This window comes from Hypanus sabinus, chromosome 4 (genome assembly GCF_030144855.1).
Source record: "Hypanus sabinus isolate sHypSab1 chromosome 4, sHypSab1.hap1, whole genome shotgun sequence".
NCBI lineage: Eukaryota > Metazoa > Chordata > Chondrichthyes > Myliobatiformes > Dasyatidae > Hypanus > Hypanus sabinus.
The window spans coordinates 61,520,261-61,532,529 of record NC_082709.1 but is presented as its reverse complement, the minus strand read 5'-3'; the positions used below and the strand labels follow the sequence as shown (position 1 = coordinate 61,532,529).

Genomic DNA, 12,269 nt, shown 5'->3' with positions numbered 1-12,269 from the left:
TGCACTCAACATCAGTAAGACCAAAGGACTGATTGTGGAAAGGGTAAGATGAGGGAACATACACCAGTCCTCATAGAGGGATCAGAAGTGGAAAGAGTGAGCAGATTTAAGTTCCTGGGTGTCACTATCTCTGAGGATCTACCCTGGGCCCAACATGCAACTACAAAGAAAGCACAACAGGTGTACAGTGCAGAGCATTCTAACTGACTGCATCACTGTCTGGTGTGGGGGAGGGAAGTTACAGCACAGGATCGAGGTAAGCTGCAAAGACTCTCCTCTCTAGTATTGAGGATATTTTCAAGGAGCAATGCCTCAAAAAGGTGGCATCCATCATTAAGGACCAGCATCACCCAGAACATACCCTCTTTTCATTGCCACCATCAGGAAGGAGGTGCAGGAGCCTGTAGGCACACACTCAACCATTCAGGAACAGCTTTGTCTCCTCTGCTGTCTCATTGAACCCATGAACACTACCTCACTACTTTCTTTTATTTTTTTTGCACCACTTATTTAACTGTTTTATATATACATATATATATATATATATATATATATATATATTTACTGCAATTCACAGTTTTTTTCTATTATTATATACTGCATTGTACTGCTGCTGCAAAGACAACTAATTTTACAGCATATGGGTCTTTTAAGAGACTCCTGAATAGGTACATGGAGCTCAGACAATTAGAGGGTTATGGGTAACCCTAGGTAATTTCTCAGGTAAGGACATGTTCAGCACAGCTTTGTGGGCCAAAGGGCCTGAATTGTGCCGTAGGTTTTCTATGTTCTATATGCCAGTGTTATTAAACCTGATTTTGATTCTGAACAGTACTAGGATATCTGATGTTTGTTGTCTGGATATCTCTTAAATGTACTGCTGTAAAAAATCCCATTCATACATCAAAAATTCATCCTCTCATCTTTTAAACTACAATCATTGCTGGTTGTAGATTAAAGTTAGCCAAGACTACAAAACTCTTGTAATATACATTTCTAATTTTCTTGTTTGATACATCCTGGAGATCAGCAACCTCTGAGATACTCACTATTCCATATGGCATCAACACTCATTCCATGGTCAAAGTCATTTAGATCACATTTCTTCCCCATTCTGATGATTCTGGCTGCCCAATCAGTGGCAGGGACAGGCCACAACAACAAGGTTTCTTGCAGGTCAGTGACACTTGTTTAAAAGTACAGAAAGGACAAGTGGGGTGGCCATTATTGGGAGTAGGCCAGCGGTGAGAGTAGAAGTGTCAGGCTTTGGCTCGAAAGTGGCGTTGGCTTTGGGTAAGCTTCTGTTAATGTTCCCTTTTTTTAACTCATACTGTACCTTGTGTAGTAAATGGCTGTTGTGTGTTCTTAATGTCAGATGTTGGTGTCCTGGGAGACCTAGAGTCTCCCAGGGATTTAGTTCTGTATGAAGTGCATCCAGCTGCAGCTCCTTGAAGACAGTGTTAGGGATCTGGATGACCTTCAGTATAATCGATCAGAGTGACAGGGAAGTAGTCACCCCGAAGTTGCAGGATGTGAGTAGCTGGGTGACTGTCAGTAGAAATGGAAATGTGAATAGGCAGTTAGCACAGAGCACCCCTGTGGCCATTCCCATCAATAATCAGTACACCGTTTTAGATACTGTTGTGGGGGATGACCTCCCAGGGGAATGCCATGGAGATCAGGTTACTGGCGCTGAGCATGGGTCTGGGGTACAGAAGGGAAAGGGGGAGAAGAGGCAAGCGGTAGTGATAGGGGATTCAATAGTCAGGGGAACAGACAGGAGACTCTGTGGACGTGAACGGGACACCCAGATGGTATGTTGCCTCCCAGGTGCCAGGGTCAGGAATATCTCAGATCATGTCCACAACATCTTGTAGAGGGAGAGAGCAGCCAGATGTCTTGGTATATATTGGTACCAATGACATAGGAAGGAAAAGCGGAGAGGTTCTGAAAAGAGAGCTTAGAGAGCTAAGTAGAAAGCTGAGAAGCAGGACCTCCAGGGTAGTAATTTCTGGATTGCTGCCTGTGCCATGCACCAGTGAGGGTAGAAACAGGATGATCTGGCAGATAAATGTGTGGCTGAGAAGCTGGTGTAGGAGGCAGGGCTTCAGGTTCTTGGATCATTGGGATCTCTTCTGGGGGAGGTATGACCTGTTCAGAAATGATGAGTTTCTCCTGAACCCGAGGGGGAACCAATATTCTTGCGGGCAGGTTTGTTCGAGCTGTTGGGAATGGTTTAAACTAATCTGGCAGGGTTTGCGAACCGGAGTGAAGGGACTCAGGATAGGACAGGTGGTAAAAGAGCAAAGATAGTGTGCAGTCGGACAGTTAGAAAGGGCAGGCAGATGATAGGACAAAATTGCAGCCAGCAGAGTGAGTATCAGTGCATTAGGGATGCAGAATCAGAAAAGGTAGCAAATACAGCACTCAAAGTGTTATATGGATGATCTTTTTGCACTATTATAGATTGTCAGGTATGATGCTGTGGCCATCACTGAATCGTGGCTAAAGGATGGTTGTAGTTGGGAGCTGAATGTCCAAGGTTACACATTGTATCAGAGAGATAGGAAGGTAGGCAGAGGGGGTGGTGTGGCTCTGCTGGTAAAGAATGGCATCAAATCAGTAAAACGATGTGACATAGGATTGGAAGATGTTGAATCCTTGTTGGTTGAGTTAAGAAATTGCAAGGGTAAAAGAACCTGATGGCAGTTGTATACAGGCCTCCAACAGTAGCTGGGATGTGGACCACAGATTACAATGGGACATTGAAAAGGTGTGTCAAAAGGGAAATGTTATGATGGTCATGGGACATTTCAAAATGCAGGTCAATTGGGAAAATCAGGTTGGTAAAAGAGAGGGTATACAACAGTGCAAAAACTAGTGGTAAAACAGAGGAATAGGTTTTTAAAAGCTTCCCAATCCTCTGGCTTACCACTAATTTTTGCATTGTTGTATGCCCTCTCTTTTGCTTTTACATTAGCTTTGACTCTCCTTGTCAGCCACGGTTGTACTATTTTGCCGTTTGAGTATTTCTTTGGAATACATCTATCCTGCATTTCCTCATTTTCCCAGAGCTTATAACATTGCTGCTCAGCTGTCAGCCCTGCCAGCAGCTCCTTCCAGTTTGGTTTGTCCAACTCCTCTCTCATACCACTGTAATACTGCTACGTCTATGGCACTCTCAATAAATGTCACAAATATGAAAAAGGGAGACCTCCGTGATCCTCTCAGTGGTTTTTACTACCCTCTGTAGGGTCAAACAGTCTGATGCCTTGCAGCTTCCATACCACATAATTACGCCGCCAGCCAGGGCAACCTGTAGAAAGTTGTTAGAATGTGGGTGGGGAGCCTTGCACGCTTCAGTCTCCTTAGCAAGTGTAGATGCTGTTGTGCCTTCTTGACTAATGAGGAGGTGTTGTGGGTCCAGGCTGGATCATCTGTTATGTGCACAACAAGGAACTTTCTCTCTCTCCACAGCAAAGTCATTGATGTACAATGGAGACTGGTTGACCTGTGCCTTCCTGAAGTTGACAAGTATCTCTTCTGTCTTGTCCACATCAAGACTCAAGCCTCTCCACATGCTAACTCATCACTGTTGTATCATCAGTGAACTTGATGTGGTTTGATTTGTATCTGGCAGTGCATTTGTGAGTCAACAGCAGGAACAGCATCAGTGATGAGCACACAGCCCTAGGGAGCACCATTGCTCAGCACTGGGGGAACTTGAGATGTTATTGCCAACTCAGGCAGACTGGGGTCTTTCAGTTGAGAAGTCCAAGATCCAGTTACAGAAAGGGATGTCGAGACCCAAAAAGGACAGTTTACCCAACAGTCTCTGAGGAATGATTGTGTTAAACGCCGAATTGAAGTCGATCAACAACATCCTAACGCGAGGCATTGTTTTCTCGGTGGGACAGGACAGAGTGGAGGGCTGAGGCTGTGGCATCATCAGAGGACTGTTTTTAATGGTAGGTGAACTGGAAAGGATCCATTGGAGCTGGAAGGTGGGATTTTATATGATCCACTGTCAGCAAAATCTCATATTTTACCCAGAAGCAAACTGGTGTGCAATATACCTTTAATATGGGGAGGGAATCTTTAATGGTGTGAACAGGTCCAAACCAATCAGCCAGGTGTCAACAGAGGTTTTGCCAATGACAATTTTGAGAAAGGAATCCTTTAATGAGAAATGAACTCAAGGAACACAAACAGTTGTAATGGCATTATTTTTCCATGAGAGGACAGCAATAGCACATCCTTCATTGAGACTTGAATTTGCATAGTAAACCTACCTGTTGGGGCAGAGCCAGGTTGTCTGTTTTTGGTCCCTGTTGAGAACAGGGATGAAAACTCAGTGTAAACATCATTTATACTACATTGCTCACTCCTCCCCAGAATACCTTACAAGCAATGAAGCTCTTCTGAACTGCAGATTCCCCAGAAAACCAATAAAAACATAAACACAAGAGATTTTACAGATGCTGGAAATCCAGAGCAACGCACAAAAAAACATAAACCCATCCAAATTAGATCAAACAGAAATAGAAGACAAATCAAATGAAACCAAAGACATAACATCCAAACTGAAATTTCCTTTATTTTGCAGAAAAGTAATAAATCATTTGGGAAGATATTTTGAGCAAGTGGATTTCTGCTGTGTTTAAATTTCTATTAATGTTCAAAGGTTTATTTCAAATGTAATGTCTTTCACAATGTCTGGACATCTTAAAGTGCTTAACTGCTATTGAAATTAATTTCTAGAAAAGTGAAAAAAAATCAAATTCAAAGTTCAAAGTAAATTTATTGTTGAAGTACATATACAAATGTTACCATATTCTACCTTGAGATTCATTTTCTTGCAGGCATTTACAGGAAAATAAAGAAATACAATAGAATTTACTATAAGTTACAATATATTGGGAGCCCGCCCCCGCATTTCTAATGACCAGCGCTATTTATTGTTCTTCTGTTAAAATGTTTTCATGGGATTATGTTGGGAAATTCAAGTTAATTTATTATTACATTTTAGCTCGGGTTATACAATTATTCACATGCATGTTTGTGGGTCACCCTAACTGTAATCGTGGGTGTGTAATAATCACCTCCCTGTCTATGTGTGGCTGAGTGGGTTCTCTCCCCAGGTCATAGTTCCCCATCCGTTTTTGTGTTTATCACAATAAAAATGGTTGTTAAATTGAACAGGCTTACTCATCTGACATCGTGGACTGAATGCTTGCTACACCATAGTGCTTACAATTTTAAAATTTTGAACTAAAAAAATCTCTTCCAGAGGGAAGCCAACAGTACAGTCAGGGGAAAAAAATACAACAGAACAGTGGCAGCCAATTTGCACACAAATCCCATCAGCAACGCCGACAGGATTACCGATGGTGATAGTGCCTGGGGTTGAGCTCCATCATCACTGGAACTTTGAACGCAGAAAGAGATTCCGCAGGTAATGGAATTATTCAGCAATGTATACAAAATGCTGGAGGAATTTAGCGGGTCAGGTAGCATCATCTATGGAGGGGTTTAAACAGTCCCATGTTTCAGGCCGAAGCCATTCATCAGGACTGGAAAGGAGGAGGGAAGAAGCCAGAATAAGAAGGTTGGAGTGACGGAGGATTGAAGTACAACCTTGCAGGTGATCAGTGAGACCAGTGAGGGAGAAGGTGACTGGGTGGTGGACAGAACATCAGTTGGTGAGCTGGGCTGGCCAGCAATGTTGTGCCTTGAATAGAAATGAAAGACATCAGTGGCAGACCAATTAATTTGAAGAGAGAGAGCGAGAAGAGTTTAAAAAAGGAGCATTTTATGGGGCTCGTCGGATTAGCAACAGACCAATTGACTTGAAGAGAGAGAGCTTTGCACATGTCGGAGAGAAGAGGTTTAAAAAGGAGCATTTCGCTGGGATCAGTGCATTAGCAGTGGACCAATCGATTCGCAATTCATTAGCAGGAGTAAATAAAAGTAAAGCCGAGCAGCCATTGTGTGAGGGGACCAGTTTAGGAGTGGGAACTTGAGGCCTTGGTGACAAGGCACAAGTTAGTAGTAGCAAGTAAGGATTTTGTAGTGGTTGAATAAAAATTACTAAATTACAGCTAATTAAATAAAGTGAAGATGCAGGATTGGGTGATATGCTGTAGCTGCATGATGTGGGAGCTGGTGGATCCCATTGTGGTTCCTGGTGACCACACCTGCAGCAATTGTTGGCTGCTCGAGGAACTTAGACTCAAATTTGATGTCCCGGAATGTGAGTTTCAAATTCGGTCTGTGGTCAGGGCCAAGAGAGTGTGACTGCGAGTGAGGCAGGTAGTGGGATCCAAGTGACCATGCTGGTGTAGCCTCAGCCCTTGAGTTTGTCCAACAGGTCTGAGGTTCTTGCTCCCTGTGTGGATGAGAATGGGGTTATAGGAAGGATGAACAACCCAACTGTGTCACTGTAGACCAGGGAGCCATTCAAGAGGAGGGAGAGAAGAGAATGGTAGTGGTAATTGGGGATGGTATAGTTAGGGACAGAGCTCTCTGTTGTGAGGATAGAGTGTGCTCAAGGCTGCGATGCCTGCCTAGTACCAGCGTTCGAGACATCTTAGCTGACCTGCAGAGGAATTTGTGGTCCATGTGGGTACCAGAGACACAGGTAGAATGAGGAAAGAAGTTCTACTGAGGGAATTTGTGAAGCTAGGGACTAAATTAAAAAGCAAAAGCAAAAAGCTGAGCCACGTGCAAATTGGCATAGGTGAAGAAGATTAGAGAATTAAATGGGTGGCTCAAGGGTTGGTGTGAGAGAAGTGGGTTTGAATTCATGGGAAATTGACACCAGAACTGGGGAAGGAGGGACCTGTACCAATGGGACGAACTCCACCTGAACTGTAATGGGACCTGGATCCTAGCAAGTTGCATAACTAGGGCTGTGGATAGGACTTCAGGCTAAATAGTGGGAGGGGAGGTGGGTTCAACAGATTAGAGAAGTATGGATAAAGTAAAAAAAGAAAAGTGTGGATAAACATAAAGAAAAAACATAAGATAAAAAAGAGAAAAATGAGTGGAGTGAAGAAAAGTCAAAAGCAAAAGAGTAAAAGATCACAAGATTTTAAAAGCACAATGACTGTAAGGGCACTTTATTTGAATGCCTGCAGTATTTGAAACAAGGTCAGTGACCTTGTGGCACAAATCAGTAGAAAGAGGTATGGTTTAGTGGCCATTACAGAGACATAGTTGCTGAGTGGAGAAGATTGGGAATTAAAGATTCAAGGATATCAGGTAATATGGAAGGATAGGCAGGAAGGTGGGGTAGCGCTCTTAAGTTAAGATGAGATCAGGAGGATAGTGAGATGATATAAGATCTAAGTAGCAGAATGTTGAATCTATCTGGGTAGAGATTAGGAATAGTAAAGGGGAAAAAAATCACTGGTGGGAGTTATCTATCGGTCAATGAATAATAACATTAGAGTGGCACAGATAATAAACAGAGAAATATTTGAGGCATGTCAGAATGGAACAGCAGTTATCATGGGGGACATCAACTTGCACATAGATTGGATGAAACAAGTTGTTCGAGGCAATCTTGAGGAGGACTTCATAGAATGCATCCATGATGGTATAATTCTTGGTTTGGCTAGCAGCTTAATCTAGGGGAAGACAGTCCACGGCCCGGCCAAACTTTCTTGAACCTTCAAAGGAACATGCTATCTTAGATCTGATCCTGAGCAATGAGACAGGTAAAATTAGTGATCACGTCGTTAGGGATCCTCTTGGAAAGAGTGATCACAGTATGACTGAAATTCTCATACAAATGGAGGGAGCAATAGTTCAATCTAAAACCAGTGTATTATGCCTAAACAAGGGAGACTACAATGTGATGAGGGGGCATTTGGCTAGTGTAGACTAGGAACACAGGCTATTTGGTGGGACATTTGAAGAACAGTGGAAGACTTTCAAAGAGAATTTTCACAGTACCCAACAAAAGTATACTCTAGTTAAAAGCAAGGGTAAGGGTGGAGAGACCCAGCCTTGGACAACTAAGGAAATAACAGAAGGCATCAAACTAAAAGCTCGTGCATATGAAGTCGCCAGGAGTAGTGGGTAACTGGAAGACTGGAAAAACTTTAAAATGCAAAAAAGTACCACTAAGCAAGCAATGAAGAAAGGGAAGCTAGATTATGAAAATAAACTAGCACAAAATATCAAAATGGATAATAAAAGTTTTTATAATTATATAAAGCAGAAAAGGGTGGCTAAAGTGAATGGAGGATGAAAAGGGGGAATTGATATTGTGTAATGAGGAAATGGCCAAGGCTATTTTGCGTTGGACTTCATAGTGGAGGACACATCTAACATGCCAAAGAGAGATGTTATGGATGTAACGGGAGGTGAGGACCTTGATATAATAGCTATTACTGAAGAGATAGTGCTGAGCAAACTTGTGGGCCTGAGGATAGATAAGTCCCCTGGTCCTGAAGGAATACACCCCAGGCTACTGAAACAAATAACAGAAGTTATTGTAGAGGCTTTGGTGATGATTTACCAAAATTCTCTGGCCTCTTGGCAGGTCCTGGCAGATTGGAAGAAGGCGAATGTCACACCACTGTTCAAAAAATAATGTAGCCAAAAGGCAGGTAACTATAGGCCAGTTAGATTAACGTCTGTAGTTGGGAAGATGCTTGAAACTATCATTAAAGAAGAAATAGCGAGGCATCTGGAAATAAATGGATTCATCAGGCAGATGCAGCATGGATTCAGCAAAGGAAGGTCCTGTTTGTCAACCTTACTGGAGATCTTTGAGGATATAATGAGCACAGTGGATAGAGGGGAACGGATGGACGTTATTTACTTGGATTTCCAGAAGGCATTTGATAAGGTGCCACATAAAAGACTTATCCATGAGATAAGGATGCATAGAGCTGGGGTGATGTATTAGCATGGGTAAAGGATTGGTTAACCAATAGAAAGCAGAGAGTTGGGATACATGGGTTTTACTCTGGTTGGCAATCAGTGGTGAGCAGTGTGCCACAGGGGTTGTTACTGTGTCTGCTACTGTTCACGATTTGCATTAACAATCTGGAAGAGGGACAAAGTGTAGTATATCTAAATTGGCTAAGGATACTAAATTGAGTGGAAAAGCAAATTGTGCAGAAGATACAGAGAGTCGGCAGAAAGATATAGATAGGTTAAGTGAGTGGGCAAGGGTCTGGCAGATAGAGTACAATATTAGTAAATGCGAGGTCATCCACTTTGGAAAGAAAAATAAAAAAGATTATTTCTTAAATGGTAAAAAATTGCAGCATGTTGCTGTGCAGAGGGATTTGGGGATGCTTGTGCATGAATCACAAAAGGTTGGTTTACAGGTGCAACACACTAACAAGAAGGCAAAAGGCCTTCATTGCTAGAGGGATTGAATTTAAGAACAGGATTTATGCAGCCTCTGTACAGGGTACTGGTAAGTTCACACCTGGTGTACTACATGCAGTTCTGGTCTCCTCACTCGAAGAAGGATATATATACTGGCTTTGGAGACAGTGCAGAGGAGGTTCACCAGCTTTATTCCAGAGATGAGGGGTTAGACTATGAGGAGGAATTGAGTCGCCTGGGACTGTACTCGCTTTAGTTCAGAAGAATGAGAGGAGATCTTATAGAAACATATAAAATTATGAAAGGGATAGATAAGATAGAGGCAGGAAAGTTGTTTCCACTGGTAAGTGAGACTAGAACTAGGGAACATAGTCTTGGTCTTGGTCATAGTCTTGGAATTGGTTTTCCCAGAGAGTGGTGAATCTGTGGAATTCTCTGCCCAATGAAGCAGTGAGGCTACTCAGTAAATATATTTAAGACAAGGCTGGACAGATTTTTGCATAGTAGGGGAGTAAAGGGTTATGGGAGAATAGGCAGCTAGGTGAAGATCAGCCATGATCTTATAGAATGGTGGAGCAGGCTCGATGGGCCAGATGCCCACTCCTGCTCCCATTTCTTATGTTCTTATGACATCTTTGGAATCTCTCCATTTCAATTAGTGAGTCAGGCAAAGCAGTGTAACTGATGTCTAGTGCTTGTTTAGATGCACCTAAGCATGTTGGATATTGGGTCTCTTTGGCCGAATACATTTCTTGTCACATGATTTCCCATCCCACCTTTTGCTCGCCAATGAATAAAAGAAATTTTGAAGAAAACTTTTGCTGGGACTTTAATCTCTGGAGAGAAGGAGGATGAGAGGAGACATGATAGAGGTATACAAGATATTAAGAGGAATAGACAGAGTGGACAGTCAGCACCTCTTCCCCAGGGCACCACTGCTCAGTACAAGAGGACATGGTTTTAAGGTAAGGGGTGGGAAGTTCAAGGGGGATATTACAGGAAGGTTTTTTACTCAGGAGAGTAAGTCAGTGGTGGAGGCAGATACTCTAGTGAAGTTTAAGAGACTACTAGACAGGTATCTGGAGGAATTTAAGGTGGAGGGTTATATGGGAGGGTTGGCACAACATTGTGGGCCGAAGGGCCTGTACTGTGCTACATTGCTCTATGTTCTATGTTCTATGTAAAATGTAAGCACAGATTGTCAGCAAATCAGTTGCCTCACTTTTTGTTTCATTCCTCAAAAAGGAATGAAACAGAGGAATATACTCTATTATAACATCCCCTTAATCTTGCTCCAAGGTTTGCTTGCAAGAGTGCCCTGGGACATTAACCTCTTTCTTCCTGGTAAATCTAGGACAATCTTTTTGGTTTAGTAAAACTTGCTGTGCATAAAGAAAATCCCAAAACACTTGCTGCTTTTTGTGTGAGTTCTACTGTTTCCTCTGAAACCAAGGGTTTTATTCCCACTATGATATACTGCGTGAATACTAATTGGATGGGCAGGAAATAACTAAGGGCAAAATGAGTCGAATGTTATGAGACTTTCCCAGTGGTAATCTGGGCCCTCTGAAGCAGTGATTCACTACAAAGCAATTCAGAGACACAACATACCATAGCTGGAGAAATTTAAAGTGGTGGCTGATAGGTTCTTGGTTAGTAAGGGTGTCAAAGCTTACAGGGAGAAGGCAGAATAATGGGTTTGAGAGGGATAATAAATTAGTCATGAGCAAATGGCAGAGCAGACTTGATGGGCCAAATGGCCTAATTCTCCTCTCATGTCTTATCGCCTTAAATTCAGATTCCAACACTTAATAACGGGAAGAAACATTGCCAATTGTGCTCACAAAATGGCATTATGTTTTAATAACCCACATTTTAGTGGAGGGATAAATAAGCAAGTGACAAAGAAAGCCTCCCACCTCCTTTTTGAGACTTTTGAGATTTTTTGCTTTCACCTTGAGGGTAGATTTGGCCTTTGACAGGCATCTTGATTATGCAGCATCCCCCAGTCAAGGGATTGTCAACCCTCATGTAATCTCTGTGAACCCACAGCCTGGCAACTCAGTGTTTCCTCTGGGCATGTTTCAGCCGACACTTCTAAATCCAGCTATTGTACTGATCCTGTCAGGGAAAGGGAAACAGCTGCACCATAACTACTCTGGGCTTTCATGTCACCGTTTAGACCTGATAGAGATGATGATATCTTCAGACAACAGTGAGGGCTTTAATGTAACCTTGTCAGTTTTGTGTAATTCTAAGAAATTTTAAAATGTTACTGTCTATTCAGATGCACAAGAGAATGCAGATGCTGGAATCTGGAGCAAGAAACAAAATGCTGAAGGAACTTGAAGGGTCTGCCATTATCTGTGGAGGGAAATGGATAATTGACATTTCATGTTGAGGCTCATCATCTGAACCGAAAGAGTAGAGGGACGACAACAGGTATAAAGAGGTGAGGGAGAGGGGTGGGCAAGAGCTGACAAGTGATAGATTTACAGTGATACTCGATTTACAAAAAGAATTGGAACTGGAATTGGTTTCTTGTTGTCACATGTACCAAGGCAGAGTGAAAAGCTTGTCTTGTAGACTCTTCATATAAATCAATTTATTACATGGTGCATTAAACCAGTACAAGGCAGAACAATAACAGATACAAAATAAAGTGTAACAGCTGACGTGAAAGGGCCGTGCAGGTATATGATAAGTGAAAGAGAAAAGCGAGATCGATAGTGAGATCAAAAGTTCATCTTAGCGTCGTAGAGAACCATTCAATAATCTTATAATATAATAGAAGCTGTCCTGAAGCCTGGTGCAATGTACTTTCAAAATTTGATTCTCTTCCTCACAGGAGAGCGGAAAAGACATGAATGTTTAGGGTGGGTGGGGTCTTTGATTATGCTGGCTGCTTACAGAGGCAG

The 12,269-nt window shown here is 42.3% G+C and overlaps 1 long non-coding RNA gene across 2 annotated transcripts in view; it reads left to right on the top strand.

Annotated features, from left to right (window-relative positions):
* The window catches only part of LOC132392816 (uncharacterized), a 156,902-nt gene that overhangs the window by 103,706 nt on the left and 40,927 nt on the right, over nt 1-12,269 (top strand). Inside the window, exons 3-4 of one of the 2 annotated variants that reach the window (XR_009511663.1) lie at nt 5,291-5,455; nt 11,639-11,793. This is a non-coding gene — a long non-coding RNA (uncharacterized LOC132392816). Of the gene's footprint in view, nt 1-5,290; nt 5,456-11,638; nt 11,804-12,269 lie in introns of both variants that reach the window. The other variant, XR_009511662.1, reaches the window with a different exon arrangement.